The sequence below is a fragment of the Lathyrus oleraceus genome, chromosome 6 (assembly GCF_024323335.1).
Source record: "Lathyrus oleraceus cultivar Zhongwan6 chromosome 6, CAAS_Psat_ZW6_1.0, whole genome shotgun sequence".
Taxonomy (NCBI): domain Eukaryota; kingdom Viridiplantae; phylum Streptophyta; class Magnoliopsida; order Fabales; family Fabaceae; genus Lathyrus; species Lathyrus oleraceus.
In genome coordinates, this window is record NC_066584.1 from 368,000,527 (window position 1) to 368,028,498 (window position 27,972).

Consider the following 27,972-nt stretch of genomic DNA (forward strand, 5'->3'; position numbering starts at 1 on the left):
AGATTCTCAGGTCCTTGCCTAAGAGGTTTGCTATGAAGGTCACTGCCATAGAGGAGGCTCAGGACATCAGCAATATGAAGGTAGATGAGCTCATTGGTTCTCTCCAAACCTTTGAAATGGGCTTAGGTAAGTATGCTGAGAAGAAGAAAAGCATAGCCTTTATAGGAGAAGGATATACTGGAGGTGATGAAAGTATATCAGAAGCCTTAGCCATGCTTGGGAGACAGTTCAACAAGCTCATAAAGAAAGTTGATCAACAGGGTAGATCTAATGTCAAGAACATCCCGTCGGACATAAAGAAAAGATCAACTCATGAAGAAAAGGCCAACCAAGGCAAGGGAATCCAGTGCCATGGATGTGAAGGATATGGTCATAGTAAGGCTGACTGCCCTATCCTTCTCATGAGGCAAAGGAAAGGGCTATCTGTCAACTGGTCAGAAGAAGACACTGAGAGTGAATCTGAAGGAGAATCGGCCAAACAAGTCACTGCTCTAACCAGTGTTTGTGCCTCAGAGGATAACTCAAGTGGAGATGAACTCACATTGGATGAGCTTGCTGCCTCATATAAAGAATTATGTGTTAAAAGTGCAGAAGTTTGCATCCAAGGAGAAAAGCATAAGCAAACTCATCAAAGAACTAGAAGCTGAAAAACTAGAGCAGCTGAAAGTCATAGAGGGTCTGAAGGGTGAGATTTCGTTGCTGATCTCTAAGCTAGACCAAATGACCAAATCCATCAAGATGTTGAATAAGGGATCTGACACCTTGGAAGAAATCCTGAAGACAGGACAGAAGTCTGGAAACACATCTGGTTTAGGCTTTGGGAAAAGATCCTCAACTGAACGCAAACGCCCAAAGGCTAAAGTTCAGAAATCCAAAGGGAAGTCTCATCCAAAGTCACAACATCGAGGAACCAGAATGAACAATCATCAGAAGAAGAAATTCAAGAGATGGAAATGTCATTACTGTGGTAGATTCGGTCACATAAAACCATTCTGCTACCGGCTGCATGGTTACCCAAACCAGACCTCTCAAGGTAGTCCCAAGAAAAAGGTGTCTACTCATAATGCCCCCATTAAGAGACCAACATGGGCGGCTAAGCAGACACCTCAGGTCAATCCTAAGCAGCTGGCATCTAAGATGCACTTCTCACCTGAGAATCAAAAGTGTGTTGCTAACCTTGCTCACACCTCTTCAAGGGGACATATCAGACAAGATTGGTACCTTGATAGTGGCTGCTCAAGGCATATGACTGGGATGAACTACCTAGTGGTGAATATACATCCCTCTAACACCAAGTCTGTGACATTAAGTGATGGAACTAAAAGAGAAGTCATGGGTGTTGGGAAGCTGGACTGTCCAGAAGCTCCAAAATTGAGTGATGTATTGTTAGTAAAAGGACTAACTGTTAACCTCATAAGCATAAGCCAGCTGTGTGACCAAGGATATAAGGTGGAATTTACCAAGGGAGGATGTGTGGTGTTGAATGGGAGCAATCAAGAAGTGATGAGAGGAGATAGATCCAAAGATAATTGCTATCTATGGAAATCTAGAGATTCTATCAACCCTCCCAAGTGTCTGTTGGCCAAGGGAGATCAGGAAGGGAAGGTGGGACAAGGAAAACTTGATGCCCCTCAGGTAAAAGGAGTGAAGAAGAGCATTTCCAAGGGAACTATGAGAAGAGTCTCATATCTGTCTTTAGATAAAAGGACAGACTATGGAAATTGTCTGCTCAAAAGCAATGAGCACTTGGTTCCCTTTGGCCATCATACAACTGATATGACAGCAAGGGATAGACAGAGGTGTGTGTTATTGACGTCTGCAGAAACTCAGTACCTTGCTTGTGGAGGCAGGTGGTCACCTCTAGTTTGGAGGAACCTGATGCAGACAGAGTACAATGTCACCCAGAATGTCATGACATTGTACAGTAAGGACAAAAAGGGAATGCGTGCGTCTGAAAAGTTATAGCAACTAATGAAGTTAGTTAGCTACTGTTTAATAAGTCAAATTATTAAACAAATGGTGAGCGCTGAGTGGTCAAAATCTAATAGACCTTACTCTTGCACAAAGTGGTTCACATTCAGTCGTTTCATTCTCCACTCGTGCAAACCCTCGTCCAAAGAAACGATTCATCTTCCCTCTCAAATATTCAGCATGGCTCGTCAATCCGACACCTCCTCGTACACCACCATGTCTGATTCTCACAGCACCGAGTCTCACCACCCTACCCGGGAGGATCCAGATGTGGACGCAGAAACTTCGTCCCATGCAAGAAGACCTAAGGAAACGGTCACCGGTTTTCATCAGAAATCGCTCTTGATGAACACACAAGGGAAGGGTCAAGGTATGTACATAACTCCATTGCAACTATCGTCACTCAGATACTATCTGGCAATCGAGATGTTCCTGGGGTTTCTGTTCCCTTGAACACAATCATTCCTGACATTGCTGCATGTCAAGATAAAGCTGTTGTGTTAAGGAAAAATGTCACTGACAATGTTGAGCAACCAGATGCTCATGAGGGATCAAAGGTTGAAAAACCCTCAGGCAAGGTGAGAAGTGAGAAGGCCAATGTTACTCAAAGTGTTGAGGACAATCCTAGGGCTGAGACGATTAACGTGGAAGAGCTCTCAGACAATGAACTTCTGGCTACAGTTGTCCCTAGGATAGCCAAGAGAGTCAGGACCAGAAGGGAGAAAAAGGTTGTGGAGCTGAAGTCCCCCTCCAAGGAGGTTGGTGTAACAAATCCTCAAAAGCAACCAGAGTCAGAGAGTACACACAAGAGGAAAAGCTATGGTCCTACAAAAGCTTGGAGCAAAGAGGTGCCTAAGAAGTTGAAGACCAAAGCTGTGGCGGTTGAGTCTGAATCTGATGCCCCATGTGATGTCACAGCATCCATGTCCAGGAAGAAACCCTCTTCCAGTAGGTTGGCAACCAGTGTCCCAGAAGTTCCCATTGACAATGTGTCCTTCCACTTTGCCTCCAGTGTTAACAGGTGGAAGTATGTATACCACAAGAGGCTGGCATTGGAAAGAGAACTGGCACAGAATGCATTGGACTGTAAAGAGATTGTGGATCTCATCAAGGAGGCAGGGTTGATAAGAACTGTGTCACAACTTCCTAAGTGCTATGAGACCTTAGTGAAGGAGTTTATTGTAAATCTGTCAGAGGAGTGTGCTGATGGGAGATCCAAGGAATTTCGAAAGGTCTATGTGCGTGGAAAATGTGTGACCTTTTCCCCCTCTGTGATAAATCAGTATCTGGGAAGAGCGGATGAAGAGCAACCTGAGCTTGAAGTGACTGACAATACAGTCTGTCAAGTCATCACAGCCAAGCAAGTCCGAATGTGGCCTCTCAAAGGGAAGCTAGTAGCCAGCCAACTAAGTGTCAAGTATGCAATGCTACACAAAGTTGGAGCAACCAACTGGGTCCCCACTAACCACAAGTCAACTGTGTCTGTGGCATTAGGGAAGTTCATCTATGCAGTGGGAACCAAGGCAAGGGTGAACTATGGTGCCTACATATTTGATCAGACAATGAAGCATGCTGGGAGCTTTAGTGTGAAGGGACCCATTGCCTTTCCATCTCTCATATGTGGAATTGTGCTGAATCAATTTCCACACATCCTGACAGATAATGACTTCGTGAAAAGAAGAGAGAGTCCATTGGCCTTCAGCTACAAACTGTTCCTGGGCAAGCATGTCCCTGACATTGTCTTGACATCGGGAGAGACTTCCAAAGCTGGCAACCAACCAGACAAAGCTGATGTTATTACAGTTCTCAAAGAGACCTGCAAAGAGCTGGGAGCTAGAAAGCATGCACTGGAACAGCTCATCTTGCAGCTGGAGTCTACTGCTGAGGACACGGATGGAGCTGAAGGGCAAATGGCTGAGGAGGAGGAAGAGGCCAGCTCTGAAGAACAGGATGATGAGGAGGCTGATGATGAGGCTGAGGATTAATCACTTCTTTTGTGTTTTTTTCTGTCATGTGTGTAATTCAAATTACTATTTGTGCATCTGTAAATTAAAGTGTTGCTTCGGCAACATTTTTGACAAAAAGGGGGAGTGACAAGTGATACCCCAGGACAACAGAAGTTTACATTGTTAAACTTTATTAAAACAGGTTCCCATTCATGACAGATTGAAGTTTTCCCCTACTACAGCTGCTGTGTGATGAAGTGTGTATTTAGCTTCTGTGTGTATGTTGTTGTATGCCTCTGTGTGTATGCTGATATGTGTGTGAAGTTTTTATTTAACTTCCTCCCCCCCCTGCAGCTGATGTTGAAGTTTAGGTGCAACTTCTAATATGTGTGTGCTGCTATGTGAAGTTTTTATTTAACTTCCATGTGTGTGAGTGTGCTGCCACTCTGAGTGTATTAGCTAGTAGTATTCCGCTGCCATGAACTCTGTTATGGGGATCAAAGTGTTTTAGCCAAAAATTTGCCAAAGGGGGAGTTTGTAGGTGTTTAATTGGCTGCATTATATGGTAAAACACTAATGTCTTGACTGATGTCATGACATGTAAGTGTGACTACATTGTAGTTACTGCAGGACTAGCTAACACAGGATTATTGAATGCTGTGACATTCATTCCTGTCAACAGATACTAAGGAACAGAAGTTCTGTTAGAACTTAGTATTCATTTGCAGTCTGGTTATCAAGGAAGAACCAGACCTGGCATAAGGCCTACTGACTGAATGTCAAACTGGATGTTGTGACATTCATCATTGACAGCAGCTACTGAAGATTAGGCAGAGTGGTGTTCTGCTATACTTCAGCATATTACTTAGTTTGTTCTTCAAGAGAATAACAGAACTAACTTAAGGCCAATTGTGTAAATGTTAAGTTGGACACTTTGACATTTATTAATGTAAGCTGTTACTGCAGTATGGTCATTTTGATCATGTACAGGTCAGCAAATTTTGTACAGTCTGTTTTCTGGAAAAACAGACTCAGCATATGGACCTTGATGTCAAGCTGAATGTCGTGACATTCGTGCCTGACAGCATATGCTAATTTGTAGGTTGTTCAGTTTTCTGTTTCAGCTTTTTCTCAGGCTATTCTTTAGGGATTCAACAACTGAGAGAAAATCCAGGAAATCAACAACCAAGCTACATTCAATGAACCTAACAAATAGCCTATTTGTTAGCAACCTAAATGTTGAATTTGAGGGAACTTGTGTGACCTAAAATTCAGGAAAATACAGGTGCAAAAGCCCAGGTGCTGCAATATAAAAAGGAAGGCATTCCTTCATTCAGTCTCGGGGATTTTGAAGCGTGAAGAGTCAGTGTGTCCATCATACTTCACTGCTATATTTTGTGTGTCTTGTATTAGACGTATCTTGTAAGCCAAGCCATTATCAAGTAGATGATTGCTTTGGCATAGGGTGTTCATTGAGTTGTAAGTGTTGTGTCACTCAAAGCTTTTAAGCGTGAGTGCTGTGTATCTTGATTTAAGCTGTGAAGCATAATCAAGAGTTGTTTTTGAAGTGTGACTTCAAAGTGTCTTTAATATCACTGAGGTGATTGAGGGGGAGTGAGTAGGAACTCTGATCTTAGGTTAAGATTGAAATTGCATTGGGTAGGGATTAAGTGATAAGTTGTAAACGGGTGAGTTTAGCTTTGAATTGATACTACTAATAGTGGATTTCCTCCCTGGCTTGGTAGCCCCCAGATGTAGGTCATGTTGGACTGAACTGGGTGAACAATTACTTGTGTTATTTACTGCACTTACTATTAAGTTCTACATAATCCCTGTCTGTGCAGAATTGGATGTCATAACAACCAGTGTGACATCCAACGTCTGATAACTAGAATTTCAATATTTATACCGGATTGACCCGCTATGAGAATACTATATAGAAAGTTATGCAAAGTGTCATAAGTTATTCTCATGGTGATAATAGTGTATACCACTCTTCGACCTGAAACCACTATGGATCCTAGATGTAGAGTCGAGTGCTTTATTGATGATCCAACGTTGTCCGTAACTGGATAACCATAAAGACAGTTGATGGGTACTCCACGAAGCATGCTGAGGGACATGAGTGTCCTAGATGGAATTTTCCAATCCCGCGTAACAGGATAAATGTCTATGGGGCCAATATTGAACTGGACAAGGGTGACACGGTCTATACCTTGTGTTCAATATAGACATAAGGGCAAAGGGGTAATTATACACATAATTATTATCACAGGAGGTTTTGTCAGATCACATGACATTTTCGTGACTTGGGTAGCAGTGATGTGTTGCTAGATACCGCTCACTGTTTATTATGTTAAATGCGTGATTTAATATAATTGCCAACGTCGCGAAAACCTATAGCGTCACACACAAAGGACGGATTGATGAGAAATAGAGTAACTAAGGAACACCGTAAGGTACGGTGTACTTAAGTGGAAACGAAATATGGTAAGGTACCAAATACTTAAGTGATTTTGGCATATTATGAGATATGGGCAAAATACACTTAAGTGGGCTTTTTAGCTTGAAGCCCACACAAGTGGTTCTATAAATAGAACCCCTTGGGTAGAAGCATTGTCACTCCACTCCACTCCACTCAGACAGAAATTCAAGTAGAGACTTGGAATTTTGTTTCCCTCTTTCTCTCACTCAAAGCCTTCATTCATAACAGCTAGCACTGCGATTGAAGGAATCCGTTCGTGTGGACTGAGTAGAGACGTTGTCATCGTTCAACGTTCGTGATCGCCCCGTGGATTTGCATCCAAGGTTTGAATCGCCACAAGAGGTAACGGTTCTATCACTGATCATGCCCATTCGTAAGGATCACTAAATGGAGAAATTTTTAAATTCCGCTGCGCCTTGGATGACAATTCTCCTACACTAAGACCCGGTAAAAGTAACCCTTTTCTCCCCAACGGATTCGTTTTCACGTCTCCCAGGAAGTTTATCCTTGATATGTTCATCTTAACCGATGACGGATATTTTCTTCCCCTACTTTGAGTCTATCCTTGATATGTCCATCCTAACCGGTGACGAATATTCTCTTTTTGGTATTCTACCCAGTAAAAGGTATTTGTAATCCCTATTTTTTCCCCAGAGAGTTAATCCTTTATATGTTCATCCTAACCGATGACGGGTTTCCCTTCTCTTTGCGGTCTTCTGCCCAGTAACCGATAGTTGTAAATTCTGCTTCCCCTCGGAGTTTATCCTTGATATGTTCATCTTAACCGATGACGAATATTCTCTTTTCGGTATTCTATCCAGTAACTGATAGATTTAATCCCTATTCCTCCATGCAGAGTTTATCCTTGATATGTTCATCCTAACCGGTGACAGATATTCTCTTTTCTGGTATTCTATCTAGTATCTGATAGATATAATTCCTACTTTTTCAGGCAATTTATCCTTGATATGTTCATCTTAACCGGTGACGGATATCCTTCCTAATGTCCCCTTTGAGTCTATCCTTGATATGTTCACTTTAACCAGTGATAAATATTCTCTTTCTTTGCGGTCTTCTGCCCAGTAACCGGTAGTTGTAAGTCCTATTTAGCTTTCCTCGACAGGTTATTCTTACCCAGTAACTGGTACTGAATACACCTTTTGTTGCCCCCAGCGAGTCATCCTTGATATGTTTACCCTAATCGGTAACAAATGTCCTCTCTGTCAGAATTTGTTATCCCTTTACCCAGTAGCCGGTAATGGATAATATACTTCTTTTGCTCTTGTGTTAAATATCATTTCTTCCCCAGTTGAGTTTGAGTGTGTATTTTCTCAGTGAAATCGTCGTTTCCTGCTTGGGTCGAGTATTTCAGTTTTGTTCTAATCTGCCTGTTTCCCTTGCAGATGTTCCTTTTATTCTCCGGCTGAGTCTTTCCATTGATTTATTTTCATGGAATCCCTCGAGTCCCCCAACAGTTTTTAAAGTCGTAGCCTGACCTACGCACACCCCTTTTATCCTCTAGAGTCTTTGTCTCCTCAGTGAGTTTTCCTTAATAAATGCATTATACTCCTGCGGACTTTCGGTCTCTCCGGATTCTTTTCCTTTGTGGAAACTTTTTCCCACAAAGATTATTCTTACATTCAATTAGATGCATCATGAGGTCTCTTAGGGACCAAAATTTGTTTCTATATGTTGTTATTTAAGTCCATTCTACTGAGTCGATGCGATGATTTTAACCTTTATCTCCTCAGCTAGAACATCCTTAAATAGGGGCAGCTGTAAGACCCCAATTTTTGACCCTAAGATCCCTCATGCTATTCTCATCATATGCACTAGCATTGGGATCACACCTTAGCATCCTCCTTACACCTCATTCATTGGGTTTGTATTGGGAGAGATCACCAAGCACATTTGATTGTATCATGCTTCATTTTTCTTTTTTTTATAAACCAAAATACCAAAAATATGTCATTGTATAGTTTAACTCTTTTGTAGGTAGTGCACATGCTCATTTATGCTCTATCAAGCTCACATCTAGGGTTTAAGACCCTCATTGCAAGGAGCTCAATCAAGAATTGGTTTACTATGGCTCTAAGTATCATTTATGAATCTCAATGATCTTCACATGTTATTTCGATCAATAAATCATCAAGAGTTTGGATTTGGTTTGCCTTGGAAACCTTAATTCATTTGGGTATCTTATGGGACTTCTTCAACAAGTTTCTTCACCACTTGGTCAAATATTTCAAGGGATACTTCATATTTCATCATCTTATGCATATATGATCCTCCATAAGTCCCAAAAGTCAAGATAATGTCAAGCTAGCAAGATGGTTCATGGTGGTTGAGCAGAGAAAGTCAACTAATCAAAACTGGGGTTCCCTAGACCCTATCACCTACAATTAGTGTCATATGGAAATGATTCTAAGAGCAAAGTTACTCTAAATTACATTCCAAACAACTTTCATGTTGAGGTCTAGAGATAGTTTTGCTTGTAAAGTCATTTTTTATGGTGAAAGATTATAGGTCATTTTGTCTAAACCTTAATTTAGAGGTCAACTTCCCAAGACCATACCTTGCTCAATTTTTATGATATGAAAACAATTCAAGTTGCATAATTTTATTCAAGATGTCTACTTCAATTTTGATGTTTGGAGGAATTGCAAATTCAACTTGCAAATATATGTGATATGAGGAAATATTATAGGTCATTTTGGGCCAATACCATTGAACAAGTAATTTTCCTCAACTCCTAAAATGCATAACTCCATGAAAAATCCAAATGAGGTAAAATTTGCGACCAAATTTAAGGGAATTGGAAGAGCTACAACTTTGATGAAGGAACGTTTCTCATTTGAAGCCCATAGAAAAAGTTATCCAAGGTGGAAAAAGTGAACATATGGCTTGGTACTTAGAATTGTTTTTGATATGTTTGATTTTCCAAACTTCCACCTCAAAATTAATCATGATCTAAGCTTCAAATGAAAAAGTGTTCAACATGAAAGTTGTTCCTTTTAATCTAACCTTTCTAAAAAGTCTAAATTCATCCCATTTGGACAAAGAATAAATGACTTGCGCATGGCTTAAAGTTGAAGGACCATTTGGAAGATTTGAAGTTCCACTTTCCATACACGAATGCATGGCCTTTCCACATAACTTCAGAATTGGTTACACTCATTTTTGGACCTAAATGCATCATTACATGAGCCTATCACACGCCCATGCATCCATGCAAAGGTAAATTTCTATTTTTGAAATTTTGAAAGGAGGGTGTGAAACCAATTGCATTGCCTATAAATGAGACCCTTCATGCTCAGAATTATGGACCCTGGTGCGCAAGCTTTGAATCAGCAACTCTAAACCCTCATATTCAAAGGATAAGCTTGGTGATTTTTATTGAAAATCGAGTTTGAATCTCCCACTGTTATTGAGATTGAAACTCCAAGAGTCCATCACTCCATCTAGCATTTGAAGCAAAGAAAGCACAATTGAGAGCAAGATCGTGCCAATCTAAAGTTGCACTGAAGGTGAATTTCTGAATTTTTCATCTCTTCGTTTCTCACTCAATTCTCCATTATTATTGTTGATTTTTGGTTGTCTGAAGTCCTACCAATGCAGGTGTAGGACCCTAATTTTGACCCTAAGATCCCTCATGGCATCATTACATTGCATTTACATTGCCTCAAGGATTATAAGCATCTTGGTTCCCTTTGCCTTTGGGGTGGGATCTCTTGTGAGTGGTTTGAGATCACTAGGCATGCATGAATTGTATATTATTGCTTTTCTCATTTTATTCACTAACCAAAAGCACAAAAATATGTCACTAACATCTTTTGTTTGTAGCTTGAGCAGTCACAAGGTCTAAAGGCTTCTAGGAGACCCTATGTGCATTGATATGGTCAAGAGAAGATGAAAGAAAACATGGAAATGGTTCCCAAAGCTCTCATCCATCAAATATGCCTCCCAAGTATCTCAATATCATTTTGATCAAAGAAAATCAAGGGGCTTGAGGCTTGTTTCCCAAGGAAACCCTAAATCATCTGTGTATCAACTGTGCCTTGCTCTTGAAGCAACCTCAACCCATGGTCAAATACAATCAAGGGAAATTATTTAATTCATCATTTCATGCATATTTGAACTTATTTGAGTGTCCTCAATCATCAATTCATCAAGATATGAGTTTTGGACTTGAGAAGTTGATCAGTCAATTCATCTGACTATTTTGAAATACACTGAGAGCTAACTTTTTATGTGTTGGTCTAATGGAGATGAACCCAAGATAAACAATGTTATTAAGAACCATATAAACAACTTTCATGTTCATCAAAAATTTATTTGAAGCTTGTAAGGTCATCATCCATTCCAAGACATTATAGGTCATTTTGACTGAAACCCTAATTTTGGGTCAACTTCCCAAGAACATAACTCATTCATTTTTCATGGTTTTGAGGTGAGACTTAATGCATCGGAAAGCTTATTGTGCCTACTTAAAATGTTATGTTGATCAAAATTACAAAATCTCAAAAGAAATACATGTAATAATGCAAAACATTATAGGTCACTTTGGGCCAAATGCATTGAAATGTGAAAAAGTCCAACTTCAAGTGCCCATAACTTCTTCATCAAAACTCCAAATGATGCTAACTCTAAGTCCAAATTTATTGCCTTGAAAATATATACAACTTTCATGTTGAATATTTTGTCATTTGGAGCTTGCATCACTGAGACAAAAGGGCTTGAACATTGGGCAATTTTGGAAATTTCACATAGGCATGTTTTGCACCCTACACTTCAAGCTCAATTTTCATTAATTTCCAAGGCCCAAATGTAGTTTCGATCAACATTACATTTGTTCCTTATGCAACAAGCTTTCCAAACATTACCCATAAGGCTATGTTTTATGTTTGGAAGCATCATTTTCGAAGAGGGGAAAGATTAGGTGCATTTTTGGAAACCAATTGAAAATACATTGCATAAGCCTATGACCTCATTTCTGCACGCCCATTTCATCTTAATTTGGTAATAGCTTGCAATTCCAATCAGAATTGGGCCCTCCATGCGCCTGTATAGGCCCATGCATGGAGGCACTCTTCTCCCATGCACACGATTTTGATCATGCTTGCAGCTCCCTTCATCTATAAATACAAGGCCTTGGCTTCATAATTTCTCTACCTGAAGCCGCGTTATATGCTGTGCAACTGAAATCCCACCCTCACACCAAAGGAACTCTCTCTTTTCTCTCAAATTTTCAGATATAGAATTCAGTTTCCTCGACTGTTTTCTTAGATCTAAAATTCCTAGACCTTTTCACCTTGATCCATAGAGCTTTCTGTTTGCAAAAGAACCCAAGGATCTTGACTCAATTCCTCACAATTCAAAGGTTTTCGTCAACTGAATTTTGCTTCGAAACAGCTTGTATATGGTTCCATTTGCCTTGTTTTTGTGTGATCTGAAGTCCTCTGCATAGAGGCAACATTATTGTGTTTTTAATTTTTGAAATTCATTAAGTTCACTTGAACACCACAAAACTTCCATCTCTGATTTCTCTCAATCTAGAGATCTATAGTGGAATTGAGTGGCACAGGACTGATGTACATCACTCCACCTTTTGTTTGGTACATGGATCACGCATTTTGGTTCACATTTATTTCTCTGTAATTTTTTGCCTTCGCCGGAGCTAGCCGGAGAATACGGTGGCGCTGGCTACCGTCTGGTCTCTAGATTGAATCGTGACCGTGGATTTCCATTTCCATATTTGATCTAGGCCCTTCAATGTTATGACCAAATTAATGGCTAGGTGTGGTTGCATTGACTGAAGCCTTTGGTAGGCACACATGTGTGATCCGTGTGATCTACCAGCTCATTTAATGTGCTTCATCCAACGCTTCTCCTTTTTTCTTATTTTTAATTCTGATTTCTATTTTCTTTTATTTCTTTTAATTCTTTTTTATTTCAAAAATCCATTTCTCTTTCATTATTGGTCCAAAAATTATGGGACCAATTGCATTATTTCTCTTTTAATTTCTAGTTTCTAAAAATGATTTTTAATATTTTTTATTTTGTAATTTGCTATTTTTTAGTAATTTTCTCTTTTCTGGTCATTTTTAATTCATTTTAAATAGTTTTTGATATTCAAAAAATACAAAAATATTTTTCCAACCTCTTTGAATGATGATAGATCTATGAAATATATTCTCATCAATTTATTAATTGATTTGAGATTTATTTGAGTTTTTCGTTCAATTAGGTTATTTTTATGCATTTTTACTTGATTTAAAATAGTTTCTGACTTTTGAAAATGTTGAAATTTTTTGTCAAACTTTGTTTGACATTGTTGAACTTGGGATAATTCACTTGGACTTTTCAAAGTTGATTTGAAGTGAATTTGAAGTTTGACCTTTCTTTTATTATTTTAAATATCAAAAATGCCAAAAATATTTTATTTGTTTCTTGAGTTCTTATCTTCATTTTGCTTCTGTTTACTATTGTTTGACCTTGATCTTCTCTATCTTTGGTCATAGCTTGTTGATTATCTTATTCCATTTCATTTAATGCACTTTAATTCTTCTTCTTCTTCTTCTCTTTTTTTTTTGATCAATGAGTTAAAGATTGGTGGTTAGCATTGATTATGGAAGTTTAATCTTCCTTGATCCAAATCTAATTCATCTTGATCATGGATCAAGTGAATGGCTTTGCATTAAGGATAGATTGCTTTCTAAATCATGCAAAGAACCTAAATCAATACAAGATCATTTCTCATATTCTTTTTGGCATGACAAGTTGTTGGAGTTTGATTCACTAATCAAGACCTCTAACTTGTGTTGTTGCCTACATTATTATTGACCGGCCTCAGATAGTTGTGACTTCTACATAAGTCCAATTACGATTGCTTAACATAGCGCTAAATTTGCCTTATGGCACACTAACTACTAACACTAACCATTAACCATTAACATTAATTCTTACACTTTATATTTATGCAATTTACTATTCTTGTACATATTATTCATTTGCTTTTGCCCCTTTGCTCACTTGAGCACATGTTTATGTTAATGCAATTTGCCTTTTGCTCACTTGAGCACATAATTGTTTATATATTATTGTGCTTGTGTTTTGTTTTGCTTGTTGTGGACCAAATGCAAAGAAATGGACAAATGGACTTAGTTTCTAGGACTTTCCCTATGCAAATTGGAGTAAAAGGACCTTAATGTTGAAAATGGATTAGAAGGACCAAACCTCTAAACTCACTCTTGTCCATTCTTGATTTGCTTCATAAGACTCTTTGATGTGTGTGTGCTTTTATGCTAGGGAATCCTATATGAGCTCAAATTGAAGAACCATTGCCATGTTCATCCAAAATGAAAGATACAAGAGACATTGGGGATCTTCTAAGGAGCTTATTTGATAATGTTGATTGTTTGAGCTTATTATTATTTACTTGCATATTCCAAAGGATGGGAGCTACTTGGATCATCAATATGATCTCAAGAGAGGAAATCCATTTGTGGTCTTGTTTATTATCCCTCATCTCTTGTATGATTAGGACTTTAGCCATTCTTCTTCTTCCATCCACTCTAACCCAAGCCAAAACTTTTGTACAAACATTTAACACTTGATTTCAAACATTAGAAACCTAAGCCTTATGCTTTTGATTTTCAAACTTTCTTTTCATAATACTGATTTTGAATTGAATCTTTAAATCAACTTTGACCATTTTGTGAATACTTTTCATTGGTAAATACAATTCATTCAAATACTTTTGTGGTTTCAATGTCCATTTTCTTAATCAAAAATTTTCATAACCTTTAGCTATTAGGTTTGAGTTAACCTTGAGGTAGATGTAATACTCACCTATATCCTTAGTGATGGACAATGAGTCTTCCATGCTTATTATAGGGTTAACCCCTTACTAGCATGTTGAAGTTATCCTCACATGGTGGATTTGTGGTTTTAGGTTGAGTTTTCTCCCTTGGATAACAAAAGACCTTAAGGCTTTTGGACTAATCAATTCACCAACTCATTTTCAGATTTTTACCCCGAACTACGAGGTTTTGATCCTAATCTTTTTTAAAATGGTACGTAGGCAATGGGTTTATCCATCCAAACACAAAATGTAAATAACTTGTATATTCTCTTCTCATCTCTTCAATCATGTTTGCACAAACAAATTTTCACAAAATACCAACCTTACAACAAGTATGAAAAGGGCTCCCTAGGAGTACCTAGGAAGTTTTGGGTGCTTAAAACCTTCCTATTGCATAACGAACCCCCTTACCCCGATCTCTGACATTTTTACTAGTTTTGATTCGATAAAACTTTTAGGTTTTTGTTCGCTTTCTAACCATTCCTTTGGATAAATAGAAGTGCGGTGGCGAATCGACTTGTATGGTTTACCTTAGATTTAGTCAATATCTCTAATGGTAACGAATACCCCGCTACAGAAAAGTGGCGACTCTGCTGGGGACATTTGCCTAGTGGGTTATGCCTACTTTTCATATTTTGTTGTATTGTTGTGTATATTATTTTTGTGACATATATTTGTGCAATTTGGGATTACTGTATTGTATGTAATGATAGAATTTCTTGAATATTAATTCCTTGTATGCTTGGTGATCTTTATGAGATGAGTTTTATACCCGAACTCGAGTGCACTTAGGATAGGAGAATGACATAGTCTTGTTTACTTGTGTGGAGTTATTCCTTAGCAAGTTGACTTGCAAGTCCATTCACTTGGTGGAGGTCATGTTGGGATCAATAATGTCACACAAGTAGTTGTGGTTAGACATTTCTCTTTCCAATATAGACCTTAGAAGCCAAGGACCTTAGTTTACCAAGCCCATCTTGGCCTATTCTTAGGATGTAGTGCGAAAGTCGTTCAAGTGTAAGATTTAATACGATTGTTACATGATACTACACTCATAAGTGTCTCTCTTGAGAATATTTTTGGAATACGAGTAGTCGTTTATTTGATAATATCCGAAAGATGGGATGATGACTATGGGAACCTCTTGTAGAACATGTTTGGCAGGTTTAAACCCTAGTACACTCCCTTTGGGTGGTTCTTAACCGAGACTCCATGCTCGTGACTTGCAACAAACCCTTGATTCATGGTTGATCCGTTCTTGCATCCTTAATATCAATGGAACTTGGGTGTTGATAAGGTGTAAACCATAATCCACCAAAATGGATGATTGATATTAAGGATGACATGATCCATCCTATGACCTTTGTTTGGTGTGCTTTGCTTGCTCCTTGAGTGTGATTGTTGCATTCATGCATTCATGCACCCATTTGCATCCATATCATCAACAATAAGAAAATTTCCAAGGAACCTAAGAGGTCTATTTGCAAATTTTCAGACATGGAAAGACAAAGAAGGAATACAAAGAAGTACAGTTTCAGACAACCCGACTTGAAAGAGCTAAGGAATTTGACATCCTATGTATTAGATCCCTTGGGTTTCAAGGCTCGTTTTGGGAAGCTTCTATCTGTTCTGACTACTCAGGTGGACGAAGGATTGATGAGTGTATTGGTGCAGTTCTATGATCCCTTGTACCGTTGCTTCACATTTCCGGACTTTCAGCTTTTGCCTACGCTTGAGGAGTATGCCTACCTTGCGGGTATACCTATTCTAGACCAGTTTCCGTTCAGTGGCTTGGAGAGTGTTCCTACTTCTCAAGAGATAGCTGATATGTTACATATAGATGAATCTCTAGTTGGTGCTCATATGACTACCAAAGGTGGAATTCAAGGTCTCCCTTCTGAGTTCCTCATTGCTCAAGCTACTATGTATGGGAAGGCCATGAGTGAGGACGCCTTTGAAGCCATATTTGTACTTCTCATCTATGGGCTAGTGTTATTCCCCAACATCGACAAGTTTGTGGATGTGAACGCTATTAGGATTTTATCTACTCTTAATCCTGTTCTGACTCTGTTGGGTGATACTTACTTTTCTTTACATATGAGGAATGCAAAGGGTGGTGGTACCATTGTGTGTTGTTCTCCTCAGCTGTACAAGTGGTTTATTTCGCACTTGCCACAGACGGTCGCCTTCAAGGAGAACAAAGGATGTCTACGGTGGTCCACGAGACTTATGTCTCTCACTAATGATGATATCTTTTGGTACAACCGTGTATATGATGGTGTGCAGATTATTGACTCTTGTGGTGAATTCTCCAATGTGCCTCTTCTTGGTACATGTGGTGGGATTAACTACAACCCTATTTTGGCACGTTTTCAGCTTGGGTTCCCCCTAATGGATAAACCCAATAACATTTTGTTAGAGGGTGTGTTCTTTCAGGAGGGTAAAGATCTCCAAGGCTTGAAGGGAAGGATGGTCCGCGCTTGACGCAAGATCCATAGGAAAGGAAGGAAGGAGCTAGGTACGAAGAACTGTATCGCTTTGGAGCCTTATACTTCTTGGGTTAGGAGGAGAGCTTCCGAGTACCTCATGCCTTACGAGTATCCAAGACCTACACCTTTGGTTGTGGCTGGGCCTTCAACCCTCCCTGACCAAGGAGTAGAGGAGTTGAGAGATGAAGACCGTTCACGTGCTTGGATCCGTGAACGAGAGGAGTTACTTCAGCAGATCAAGGAGAAGGATGCTTTGATAGAGTTCCTCGAGCACCAGGTTATAGATGATCCTGATGATGCATGGACTTCTCTACTTCCCCAGTCTTCCAAATTTTGGAAGAGGAAGTACAATCGACTCGCCAAAGAGAAGGCAGACATGGAGGCAGCCTACGAGAGGGAGGTGAAGAGGCTTCGTGCAGCTTATCTTCCAGTCTCTAGAGCTTTAGACGATTGCTTCTAGGGTTCCATAGAATGTTCATTTTCCTTCTCTCTTGTATTGTATTTGGTTACCAAAACTGTACTTCTTTAGTGTAAAAATATTTCTAAATGTTATTGATGTGATATTTCCATATGTGATAAATGTCTAATACTTTCAATATTTGCAAATAGAACTCTAAAGTTCCTCTGATATAAAAATTAAATCATATGCATTGCATGCATCATGTGCATCAGCAGGTTTTGCTCCAGGCTTCTTGTTCTATGGTCTAACTCTGGGTTCTTCATTTATTTTGAAGACAAGCTGACTCACCGGTACTACACCCGAGCCAACATTTCAAGACTGATAGATCATTTGGAACAAGATAACCGTGAGCTTAAGGAGGAAGTAGCCAGATTGACTTCCATGATGGAGTCATTCATAGCTGCCCAGAGCCAGTCATCTCCGACACCTTAAACTCCTCCCCAGAGGACAGTCATCTTTGAGATTGTCTCTTCAACTGTGTCTGAGGCCAGCGCACACTTTGCACCAACAGCCATGCTAGCCGGGTTTTCGTGGGGGATGCCTCCCAACTTCATGCCTGAGGGTCCTGCACCCACTTTTGCTTCTCTGTCGGCATCTAGCCCGGTCCTTGATGTTCCTCCTCCTGTCGTGCATACTATGCCTAGAGTAGACAACACCATCTATCATTCTGAGTCGTCTGAGGGCCCAGATGTCTATGAAAAGATGGATGCTATGAATGATCAATTTCTTGAGCTCCGCAAGGAATTGAAAACTCTTCGAGGAAAGGACCTTTTTCGCAAGTCTGCTGCTGAACTCTGCCTGGTTCCAAACATGAAAATCCCTGTAAAGTTCAAGGTTCCTGACTTTGAAAAGTACAAGGGAAATACTTGCCCTCTCAGCCACCTGGTCATGTATGCCAGGAAGATGTCGACTCAGACCGACAACGACCAACTTCTCATTCACTACTTCCAGGATAGTTTGTCCGGTGCTGCCCTACGTTGGTATATGGGCTTGGACAGCGCAAACATTCGATCCTTCAATGACCTTGGCGAGGCCTTCGTCAAACAATACAAGTATAACATGGATATGGCTCCCGATAGGGATCAATTGAGAGCCATGTCCCAGAAGGACAAGGAAACTTTCAAAGAGTACGCCCAGAGGTGGCGAGAGCTAGCAACACAGATTGTGCCCCCGCTGGAGGAGAAAGAAATGACCAAGATCTTTCTGAAGACCTTGAGTTCTTTTTATTACGAGCGGATGATTGCCATCACTCCTTCTGACTTCACCGAGATGGTGAATACAGGGATGCGTTTGGAAGAAGGAATCATGGAAGGGCGCCTGACCAGAGAAGAAGGCTCTTCTGCCAAACAGTATGGGACATTTGGAAAAAAGAAAGATGGCAAGGCACATGCTGTGACCTCCCATGTTAAACCAAGAAGACCCTCGGTGAGGAGGAAGACCGTGCGTCATTCCGGTAATCAGCACCAGGTGGCTCACATAGCACCTGTTTTCAGAGACAATCAACAGTATTAGCATCACAACAACAATCAGCAATAACCACATCCGCAATATCAACAATAGCAGCACCGTCCTCAACAGCAGGCCTACCAGCCTCGAAACAGTAATCAAGCCAGTACAAGTTATGAGAGGAAGAGGGTCACTTTCGATCCTATTCCGATGACCTATGCAGAATTATATTCCTCTTTGATAGAGAGGAAGCTGATTACTCCAGGAGACCCACCGACTATACCTACCAATCCCCAGTGGTGGTATAAGCCCGAATTACATTGTGTTTATCATTCCGGTGCTCCCGGACATGACGTGGAAAATTTCTACCCACTGAAGACCAAGGTTCAAGACCTTGTGAGATGTGGTATTCTATGTTTCGAGGACGTAGGTCCAAATGTAAAGAAGAATCCATTGCTCGAGCATGGGAAATCTGTCAACATGGTCCAGGGTTGTCCTGGTAAGTACAAAGTCAAATATGTCAGCCATATTCGACAATCTCTGGTCGAGATGCATAGATTGTTGTGTGAGTACAATCATTACGAGCACGACCACGACAGATGCCGAGTTTGTTATGTCAACCAAAGAGGTTGTCGCAAAGTGCGCAAAGATGTTCAAGAAATGCTGGATGAAGCAGTTATTGAGATACTTCAAAATAGAAATGTTGACGAAGATACTGATGAAGTCAATGTAATTTCTCCAGTATTTCGGATCCCTGAGCCTATTATCATCAAGTATGATGGTAGCAAGCAAAAGGCTTCTCCTATTTTGACAATTAAATCAGCTGGCCCGATGCCATTTTCTTCTGAGAAGGTGGTCCCCTATCGCTATAATGTTGTAGCGTTAGAGAACGGGAAAGAGGTTCCCCTTCCCTCTACATCTATTCTTAGTATTGCCGACATCAACGGCCTGACCCGTAGCGGTCGTGTTTTCTCGGCTCCGCCGAAACCTCAAGCTGATGTTCGAAGGACTGATACTACTAATTATGCTGAACGCCCAGTTGGGAATGCTGTGAATGCTCCGAATCCGGCACTTGTTTCCAAACCTACCTCTATGTTAAGAACTCCTGTCTCTGCTGGCCAGAGTGGAAATATGAAAGAAGATTGTGATGAGATGCTGAGGCTCATCAAGAGAAGTGAGTACAACATGGTAGATCAGCTTTTACAGACGCCATCCAAGATCTCTGTACTATCCTTGCTGATGAATTCAGAACCACACCGAGAAGCTCTGCATAAGGTGTTGGATGTGGCGTATGTAGATCATGACGTCACGGTTGAACAATTTGACAGTATTGTTGCAAACATCACCGCTTGTAACAATTTAAGTTTTTGTGATGCTGATCTCCCCGAGGAGGGAAGAGACCACGACTTGGCATTACACATATCTATGAGCTGCAGAGATGATGCCATGTCCAATGTGCTGGTGGACATTGGGTCATTATTGAATGTGTTACCAAAGTCCACTCTTGCAAAGTTGTCATATCAGGGGCCTCCCATGAGGCAGAGTGGAGTGGTGGTGAAAGCTTTCGATGGGTCTCATAAAACTGTGATTGGAGAGGTTGCGCTCCCAGTCAAAATTGGACCAAGTGATTTCTTGATCACCTTCCAGGTCATGGACATTCACCCATCGTATAACTGTCTCTTAGGCAGACCATGGATTCACGAGGCAGGCGTCGTGACATCCACCCTACACGAGAAACTGAAATTTGTCAAGAACAAGAAGCTGGTGGTGGTAGGGGGAGAAAAGGCTTTCCTGGTTAGCCATTTGTCTTCCTTCTCTTATATAGATGCTGAGGATAAAGTTGGAACTCCGTTCCAAGCTTTATCTATTGTTGAACCTATTAAGAAAAGAACTTCTTCATTTGCGTCCTATAAAGATGCGAAGTTGGCCATCGAGCATGGTGCAACTGCTGGATTGGGGAAAATGATTAAGTTAGAAGACAACAAATCCCGGGATGGCATAGGGTATTCTTTTGGTGTCTTCAACAAGAAAGGGTTGTTCAAGAGTGGTGGATTCATCCACACTAGTCAAGATGAAGAGGCTGTTGCCATTGTGGAAGAGGATGCAGAAGAGGATTCTGGCAACTTCATCATCCCTGGAGGGGTCTGCAATAATTAGGTCGCTGTTGATATTCCAACAGTTATCCATAAGTCAAAGTAATGTTTATTGTGTTTGAAAACCCTCCTCCCATGCCAAAAGGAGAAGTGATGACATTGTTGGCACATAAATACAATTATATTTTCATTCAATAAATTCATGTTAAATGTTTGCTTTTCCAATTATTTTCCCTTTTCGCTTTTTGCATGAAATTGGTGATCACATAAAACCCTAAAATAGAATAAAATTAATCTTTTCATCTGCATAATGATTTGCCTTGTTTGAATTCTAAAATCTCTTTATATCCAAAATCATTATGCAGGTTGATCAAACCCATTGAACATAATGATCCAACACCATCTCCCAACTTTGAATTCCCTGTATTTGAGGAGAAAGAAGATGATGTTGAAGAGATTCCTGATGAGATTACCCGTCTACTTGAGCATGAAGAGAAGATCATTCAGCCGCATCTTGAGAATCTGGAAACAGTCAACTTGGGGTCTGAAGATTGTGTGCGAGAAGTGAAGATGGGGGCACTCCTGGAAGAATCTGTTAAGAAGGGGTTGATTGAGTTGCTATGAGAGTATGTCGATGTCTTTGCCTGGTCATATGAAGACATGCCTGGTCTGGATACAGATATCGTGCAACATTTCCTGCCTTTGAAGCCTGAGTGCGTGCCTGTGAAGCAGAAGCTCATAAGAACTCATCCCGATATGGCAGTGAAGATCAAAGAAGAAGTTCAGAAGCAAATTGATGCGGGGTTTCTGGTGACTTCTACATATCCTCAATGGGTGGCCAATATTGTGCCTGTGCCTAAGAAAGATGGAAAAGTCCGAATATGTGTGGACTATAGAGACTTGAATAAAGCTAGTCCGAAAGATGATTTTCCTCTACCACATATTGATATGTTGGTAGATAATACAGCTAAATTCAATATCTTCTCATTTATGGACGGATTTTCCGGATATAATCAGATTAAAATGGCACCCGAGGATATGGAGAAGACAACATTCATCACACCTTAGGGAACATTCTGTTATCGAGTGATGCCCTTCGATTTGAAGAACGCCGGAGCCACGTACCAACGAGCTATGACTACCTTGTTTCATGATATGATGCACAAGGAGATCGAGGTATATGTTGATGACATGATTGCAAAGTCAAGAACAGAAGTGGAACATGTAGAGCACTTGTTGAAGCTTTTTTAACGTTTGAGGAAGTATAAGTTTCGTCTGAATCCTAGAAAGTGTACATTTGGAGTCCGTTTCGGCAAGATATTGGGCTTTATTGTCAACGAAAGAGGTATTGAGGTTGATCCTGCAAAGGTCAAAGCAATACAAGAGATGCCTGCGCCCAAAACTGAGAAGGAAGTCCGAGGTTTTCTTGGCCGCTTGAATTATATTTCCAGATTCATATCCCACATGACTGCCACATGTGCGCCGATATTCAAGCTCCTCCGGAAAGATCAGTCTCATGATTGGATCGAGGATTGCCAATAGGCCTTTGACAATATTAAAAAGTATTTGTCTGAGCCTCCGATTATGTCTCCACCTGTGGAAGGGAGACCGTTGATCATGTATCTGACAGTTATTGAAGACTCAATGGGTTGTGTTCTTGGTCAGCAAGATGAGTCGGGGAAGAAAGAATATGCTATCTATTACCTGAGTAAGAAGTTCACTGAATGTGAGTCTCGATACTCGATGCTTGAGAAAACATGTTGTGTTTTGGCTTGGGCTGCTAAGCGCTTACGCCAGTATATGTTGAATCATACGACTTGGTTGATATCCAAAATGGATCCAATTAAGTACATCTTTGAGAAGCCTGGTTTAACTCGGAGGATTGCCCAGGGGAAGATGTTGTTGTCTGAGTATGATATCGAGTATCGAGCTCAGAAGGCTATTAAAGGTAGTATCTTGGTTGACCACTTGGCACATCAACCAATTGAGGATTATCAGTCAGTTCAGTATGACTTCCCAGATGAGGAGATTCTGTATTTGAAAATGAAAGATTGTGATGAGCCTACGCTCAATGAAGGGCCAGAGCCTGGCTCCCAATGGAGCATGGTGTTTGATGGCGCTGTAAATCAGTATGGAAATGGTATTAGGGCAGTGATTATTACTCCTTAGGGCACACATTTTCCTTTTACAGCAAGGCTAACTTTCAAATGCACGAATAATATGGTTAAGTATGAGGCCAGTATTATGGGATTGGAAGAGTGTATTGATCTTAGGATCAAACATCTTGATGTTTATGGTGATTCAACCCTTGTTGTTAATCAGAGTAAGGGTGAATGGGAAACGAATCAGCCTGGCCTCATCCCATATAGAGACTATGCAAGGAGGATTTCAACATTCTTTACTGAGGTTGACTTCCATCATATTCCTCGAGATGAAAATCGGATGGCAGATGCTCTCGCTACACTTGCTTTAATGATCGTGGTTAGACTTTGGAATGAAGTTCCCAATATCACCGTGATGCGCCTGGACAGACCAGCTCATGTATTTGCAGTAGAGGAGGTGCAAGATGATAAGCCATGGTATTATAATATCAAGTTTTTTCTTCAAAACCATATTTACCCGCCTGGGGCATCTGTGAAAGATAGAAAGACTTTGAGGAGATTATCTGGCAGTTTCTACCTCAATGGCGATGTGCTTTATAAGAGAAATTTTGACATGGTTCTGCTTAGATGCGTGGATAGACACCAAGAAGACCTGTTAATTACTGAGGTCCATGAGGGTTCATTTGGTACTCATTCCAATGGACATGCCATGGCTAGAAAGATGTTGAGAGCAGGCTACTATTGGTTGACAATGGAGTCTGACTGCTGCAAATATGTGAAGAAATGCCACAAGTGTCAGATTTATGTGGATAAGATTCATATTCCCCCGACACTTCTGAATGTGATTTCATCACCATGGCCTTTCTCCATGTGGGGAATTGATATGATTGGCATGATAGAGCCGAAAGCGTCTAACGGTCACAGATTTACTCTCGTAGCAATTGATTACTTCACCAAATGGGTTGAAGCGGCATCATATGCAAATGTAACCAGGCAGGTGGTCATGAAGTTTATCAAGAATCAACTCATATGTCGTTATGGTGTGCCAGATAAGATCATTACTGACAATGGATCTAACTTGAACAACAAGATGATGAAAGAGTTGTGTAGCGAGTTCAAGATAGCACATCATAATTCTTCTTCTTATAGACCCAAGATGAATGGGACTATTGAAGCTGCTAATAAGAATATCAAAAAGATTATCCAGAAGATGGTTGTTACGTATAAGGATTGGCATGAGATGCTGCCATTCGCTTTGCATGGTTATCGTACATCTGTCCGCACTTCAACAGGGGCAACCCCTTTCTCTCTTGTTTATGGCATGGAGGCTGTGCTCCCAGTAGAGGTGGAGATCCCATCAATGAGAGTCTTGATGGAAGCTAAGTTGACTGATGTTGAATGGGTTCAGAGTCGTTGCGACCAACTGAATTTGATAGAAGAGAAGAGATTAACTGCCATGTGCCATGGTCAGTTATATCAGCAAAGGATGAAGAAAGCCTTTGATAAGAAGGTCAAACCTCGTGTGTTTCGAGAGGGTGACCTTATGCTCAAGAAAGTTTTGTCTTTCGCGCCCGATTCCAGGGGCAAGTGGACTCCAAACTATGAAGGTCTATATGTTGTTAAGAGAGCCTTTTCAGGCGGTGCTTTGGTACTTACAACTATGGATGGGGAGGATTTCAATCGTCCTGTGAATTCAAATGCAGTCAAGAAATACTTCGCCTAAAAATAAAAACAGAATAGCTCGCTAAGTTGAAAACCCGAAAGGGCGACTTAGGAAAAAATGAGCGTCTCGGTTGATTGAAAACCCGAAAGGGCGATCCAGGAAAAAGTTAGAGACATGAAAAAATGAATATGTATCCCGCTAGATTGAGTACCTCACCCTGGGGCAATCTATAAGTTGTCATCTGTTAGAGAATTTCGCTCAATCATCGTCAACTGAAGCTTCAAATACATGAGATTCAAAGTTGGTGGAGAAATGGTCATTATGTTCAATGTAGCCCTTTTCCAATATATATCACCAATTTCAAATTTGTAAAGATCTATGGAGTCTTGCCATTTACAGACTACCATTCCAGCAAATAAATTTGAGCCTCTATCCAATTATTTGCACTCTTATTTGTTTCTATTCAACAAATGTTTGCATGTTTTAATTGAGAAATATCATTGTTTTAAATAAATAGATTTTTCATAATTTGTTTTTAAACAAAGTGACTATTCACAATAATGAAATGATACTGGGGATGTCTTCAGTGCTCTCCCAAAGATGGTATGATTCCCAACAGGGTAAGACATTTGTTCATATTCCCAGCATGATTGTATCCTCTTCCTCCGGAGCCTTTTATGGTTTTTCTCCCAAGCAGAGTCGTTTGGTAAAGATATTCATCCCTCTTTCCTTCAGCAGAGTAGTGATCTTTCCTCCTCGGCAGATGTGATCTATTTGGTAGTGCAGTATTTAGTGGTGACCTTGGAAGCTTCTGATTGGCGGTGGTTCCCATCAGAGATCCATCCTCCCCTTTGATAATTTCCCTAGTAGAGTTGCTTCTGCGGCAGATTTTATCTGTGTGATGATCTTGTCCCCGGCTAGGATGACTGATGCTCTTTCCCCTGCAAAGATCTTTGTTTCCTGGTATCTCTGATCCCCATCAGATTGGATGTTCTCCACTGGGCCTGGCTTTCTCTCTTCAAATGTAGTACCTGATGTTTGTTCATCAATCAGTGGACCTGTTTGTGTTAGATATGTCTATTTTGTCAGCATTCATCATACATAAACCATACATATATGCATATGATTTAATCATTCAGATATTCATGTTGCATTTCTTTGCCATATATCTTTGATTGCTATCTTCTACTAGTTGGTAATATATTTCCCCAAGCAGATGTTTGTGTCTGATCTCCCCACGTAGAGTCAGCCCCATAAGCAGAAAGTGTTTATCCTTCCTTCCATATTCCCCACTGAGTTATGTCCTCGTGGATGATGGTTGTTTCTGTTTCCTCCCAAAACATATACTGGGATGGAGTTCCCCCCTGAGTTATATCCTCATAGGGATGAGTCTTGTTTCATCGTGCTTCTCTAGTTTGTTCCTAGATTGGATTTTTGCGATTTTCCTTGCACTCCCCCCCGAGGTTTAAATGAATGATTGCTCAGTAACCAGTAAATATTCATCTTTTCCCCGGTGGAGTCTGTGGTTTTCTACCCTTATGTCGGTAGTTGTAAACCCCATTTTATCCCCTCGTAGAGTTAACCTTATTTTGTTCGTCCTAACCGATGACGGTTACTCTTACGTGGTTTTCTACCCAGTATTGGTAGATGTAATCCCCTCTTTGATGGTTATCTTTATCCAATATTCGGTATTGATAGTCCTTCACCCTTTTTTGAGTATATCTCCCAGTAACCGGTGATATATCTCCCGGATCATTGCCTTTGTCAATGTATCCCCAGCGGGTCGTCTTTCATTTACCTTTTGTTTGTAATGATTGTCTCTCCCTTTGATTGGTCGTCATTGTATACCTGGTATTTGGTATCCCGATGCCCTTTTCCTTCGGTTGATTTATCCTTCATTAACCCAGTAACCGGTTGTGGATAATCTTCCATGTGAGTGTGTTATCTACGTTCTGACGGTAATAGATAACATATCTCATGCACTCTTTGGTCGAAGTCTTTTGTTCTTCCCCAGTCGAGTAAGATTTGTATCCCCTTTTTGCGGAGTCGAATGTTCGTCTTGTAATCGAGTTTGCTTTTTAGCCCTCTTTTGGACGATGAGTGTCTTGGAAATATTCCCCAATTCACGCTTGGACGGTCACCTATTATATGCCCAATAACCGGTATCCCTGGTGTTCCTTCCCTTCTGCTCCCTATTATGACCTTTGTCCCATGTGGAGTCAGATTTTCCTGAGTTGAAATATACCTTTTTAGGTCTTCCTCAGATGTTTTTAGATGTTTGATATCTCTCACCCTTATACCGGTCTTAGATATTCATTCTCCCCGAGCATGTTGTTCCTTCACCCTCATACCGGTGTTTTGATCACATGTCTCCTTGAGCTTATTACCCAGTAACCAGTAATACCTCATCCTGGTGTTTCCCCAGAGGAGTTCTGTTTGGACATTCCTCAATGGAGTCCCTTAGTGGATTTTCCCCATCTGAGTCCGGATTTTCATCTGAAGTATCCTTTGTGGATAGTTCCGTTGTATTGGCATATTCCCCAATACATGCCTCTTTGAGTCAGCTCGAGTCCTTCCATTGATTTATTTTCATGGAATCCCTCTCGTGTCTCAGCAAGTTCTAAGTCGTGACCTGCTCACGCAATTTATCTCCTTTCTTATCCCTATAAGAGTCCCAGAGTTTCTGTCCCATAGAGTGAATCACTCATATGGATTGTCATTTTCTCCAGATTTCTTTTCTTCTTTGTGGACATATATCCCCACAGAGTATTACCTTTTGCATACATATATTTGCATCACGAGGTCTTTTAGGGACCAAAATTCGTCTCTTTGTTATTATTTAAGCCCATTCTACCTCGTCGAGACGAAGATTTTAACCTTCACTTCTCCGACTAGAATGACCTTAAATAGGGGCATCTGTAAGACCCTAATTTTGACCTTAAGATCCCTCATGGCATCATTACATTGCATTTACATTGCCTAAAGGATCATAAGCATCTTGGTTCCCTTTGCCTTTGGGGTGAGTGGTTTGAGATCACCAGGCATGCTTGAATTGTATATTATTTCTTTTCTCATTTTATTCACTAACCAAAAGCACAAAAATATGTCACTAACATCTTCTGTTTGTAGCTTGAGCAGTCACAAGGTCTAAAGGCTTCTAGGAGACCCTATGTGCATTGATATGGTCAAGAGAAGATGAAAGCAAACATGGAAATGGTTACCAAAGCTCTCATCCATCAAATATTCCACCCAAGTATCTCAATTCATCATTTTGATTAAAGCAAATCAAGGGGCTTGAGGCTTGTTTCCCAAGGAAACCTTAATTCATCTGTGTACTAACTATGCCTTGCTCTTGAAGCAACCTCAACCCATAGTTAAATATAATCAAGGGAAGTTATTTAGTTCATCATTTCATGCATATTTGAACTTATTTGAGTGTCCTCAATCATCAAT